Raw genomic sequence first — 3,536 nt, 5'->3', positions numbered from 1 at the left:
AAATAGTCAAACATATGAGCCTATGGGAGCCATTCTCATTCAAACCAATACAGCGTGTTCCTGTGCCTGTGCATGTGGTGTGTGTGGTGCGTGTGGCCAGATCTGACATTTATGTGTCCTCCTCTACTGCTCTCCATCTTTTTTTTTTCCGCCCCCTGGAACTCACTTGGTAGCCCAGGCTGGCCTCGAACTCACAGAGATTCGCCTGGCTCTGCCTCCCAAGTGCTGGGATTAAAGGCGTGCGCCACCACCGCCCGGCTTACTGCTCTCCATCTTATTTCTTTGAGACAATGTCTCTTATTGAACCAAAACCCACCACTTTGGTTAGGCCGGCTAGCCAGTGAGCTCTGATGATCCACCTGTCTCTGCTCCCCAGTCTTGGAGTGATAGGCCTGAGCTGCCATGTGCAGCTTTTTATGTGGGCGCTGGGAATATCTGAACTTGGGTCCTCGTGCTTGCAGAGCAAGTGTTCTGATCTGCTGAGCCAGAGTCTCATATATGCCAGACTGGACTCACATTTCTAATCTTCTCTCCACCCTGAGTACTGGTGTTGCAGACACACATCATGTCTGGCTTAGGGGGTGCTGAGGTGGGGGACCCGGGACTGCATGCATGCTACTTGAAGCATCCTACTTCCACAACCCCTGCTTCTGTTTTCGTTATGAGACAGATTCTTACCATGTTGTCTGGACTAGTCTCCAGCTCCTGGGATCAGGTGACCCCATTTGAGCCTCCTGAGCAATGGGACTATAGGTGTACGCTGTCACACCCAGTTGGCATGGAAGCTGCCATGCCATCAGTTACATGAATTACTAACTTCCCTAACTTCCTTTCTTTTTTTGTTTTTTTGTCTTTTGGGTTTGTTTGTTTATTTGCTGCTGTTGTTGTTTTTCAAGACAGGTTTCTCTGTGTAGCTGTGGCTGTCCTGGAGCTCACTCCATAAACCAGGCTGGCCTTGAACTCAGAGCTCCACCTACCTCTGCCTCCTGAGTGCTGAGTGGTGGTGTGCACCACCACTGCCCGGCTACTAACTTGTCTTTCTACAAGCAATACTTAAGTCATCTGACCTTAATTTTTTTTTTTTTTTTTACATTTATCTATTTGTGTGGGGGGGGCGGGGGTGGCATATGAGTGCAGATCCCCACAGAGGCCAGAATACGATGTTGGATCCCTGGAGCTGGATTTGCAGGCGGTTGTAAAGCACCTGACATGGTACTGGAAACCAAATTCAGGTCCTCTGGACCTCTTAACCACTAACCCATCTCTCCAGCCCCTTAGCTGACCTTTGAGTGAACTGATATTTTTAACTGCAGGAGTTTGCCTTTTTATCTCTCTGGCATCGTAAACACTTGGATCCATCACTGGAGGCTGTCAGATTCTGCACACTCCTGGGGCTGGGGAGATGGCCCAGTGGGAGTGTTGGCTGCATCTCCTGCTGCTGTGATGGAGTATACTCACAAAGGCAACTTAAGGGGAAAGGCGTTTCTTTTGGCTCACAGTGAGAGGGTACAGGCCATGATGGTGGGCATTGTTGGTGGCAGTAGCTTGAGGCAGCTGGCCACATAAAACCCACAGTCAGGAAGCAGAGTACTGTGATTGCTGGTATTCAGGCAGCTTCCTTCTTCTTATGTGGTCCAGGATTCAAGGGCAGGGAATGTGGGGCTTCTTCAGCATGGGTCTTCCCATCTCAATGAATCTAATTAAAATAATCCCTTCACAGGCCTGCGTGGAGGCTAACATTCTAAACCATCCCTCATTGGTGTGCCTGGAGGCCTATCTCCTAGGAGATTCCAGAGCCTGTAAAGTTGATCAACAGTATTAACCATCACACAGGGTAAAGAACTTGCCACTGAGACTGGATCTCCCAAACCCCTGTGAAGCGGGATCCCCGAAGGCTTGCAGGCAGCAAGCCCATGGTAACAAGGTGAGCATGAGGAGGAGATTGTCCCCTGACCTCCACACTCACACTGTGCCATGCACACATCTATATACATATAATCGTATACATAACTAAAAAGAAGCTTGAAGAGGGCCAGAAGGACAGCTCAGCAGACAAGGGCACCTGCCACCAAGCCTGCTGACGTGAGCTCTATCCCCAGGTCCCCTAGAACACAAGGAGAAAACGGACACGTGGTCCTTCGACATCCATGTGTGTGCTACAGCACATGAACGCACAGAAAAAAAAAAAGATGAAAAGAGATCTGTAGAGTCCTTCTTCCTGTGTCTTCTCACTGAATTCCAATTCCTATCACCTTAAAATCTGATTAACTCACTTTCTACATCTTCAGGGAATTAATGTTTATATGTTTGTTTGTGTTAATATATGATTTGGTTTTATTTTATGTTCATTGGTTTTGCCTGCATGTATGTCTGTGCGAGGGGGGTCAGAAGCCCTGGAACTGGAGTTACAGACAGTTGTGAGCTGCTATGTGGGTGCTGGGAATTGAACCCAGGTCCTCTGGAGGCACAGCCAGTGCTCTTAACCACTGAGCCATCTCTCCAGCCCCTAATGGTTACATGTTGATCAGCTCTCCTAACCATCTCTCCAGCCCCTAATGGTTACATGTTGATCAGCTCTCCTAACTGGCATCATTCTAATGTATTTACTTTGCATACATTCTTCAACCTGAAACTGCTACTTGTGCTATCATTCAGCTTGTATCTCCCTTCCTATTGGCTTGAATCAGATAGTCTTAGTTTATGATACTGCCCAAGTAATACTCCCCAAAAGAGAATGATTCTAGAATGATGTGTTTAATTTTGGTGAACTATGCCACGTACTAGTGATGACCACTGCTGGTCAAGGAAACAGCCATTCAAAATAGTCCAGTAGAAGAAACTTGGGCTCACACACTTTGGTCACAAGACAAGGAGAAATCAAGTTGGCACTGACGAGGAAACTTCCTCCCTGCTGAGTAGCTTCCATAGTACTGGAAGGTGCTCAGCAGACTGCTGGGGTAAGCCATATCTGCAATCTTAGCACTGGGGTGGTAGAGGCAGAAGATGAGGAGTTCAAGGTGAGCCTCAGCTACAAGAGACTATGCATCAAAACACCAAGGAGAGGAGCTGGAGAGATGGTTCAACAGTTAAGAGTGCTTGCTGCTCTTCCAGAGGGCAGTACCCAGCACCCACATACAATGGCATGTAACTCCAGCCACAGGGAATCTGATGCCCTCTTCTGGCCTCTGCAGGCACTCACACATGATGTGGCACACACACACTCATACTCACATACATAAATACATGTAAATCTTAGGTACAAAAAAAAAGGGGAGCGTATGGGAGAAATATGGACAGATAAAATGAAATTGCTAAAACACTGGAAGGAGATGCTGAGAGAGGCAAGAGAAGCTGAGGAACGAAGGAGGGAGGTGGTAAACCAGAGCAGCCAGAGGCTAAGCTACCCAACCAGAGCTGGAACCAGGACAAGGAGCTCCTGACACACCCAAAGCTGAAGCAGGGGTTTAGACACATTCTGGGTCCTCCTTCCTTCTCCCTGCCCCAGTCTTCCCCCGATAGCTGAGGCTAGACCATGA

This window comes from Peromyscus eremicus, chromosome 9 (genome assembly GCF_949786415.1).
Source record: "Peromyscus eremicus chromosome 9, PerEre_H2_v1, whole genome shotgun sequence".
Taxonomy (NCBI): Eukaryota; Metazoa; Chordata; class Mammalia; order Rodentia; family Cricetidae; genus Peromyscus; species Peromyscus eremicus.
The sequence above is the reverse complement of the archived record's forward strand: the minus strand, read 5'-3'. Positions refer to the sequence as shown.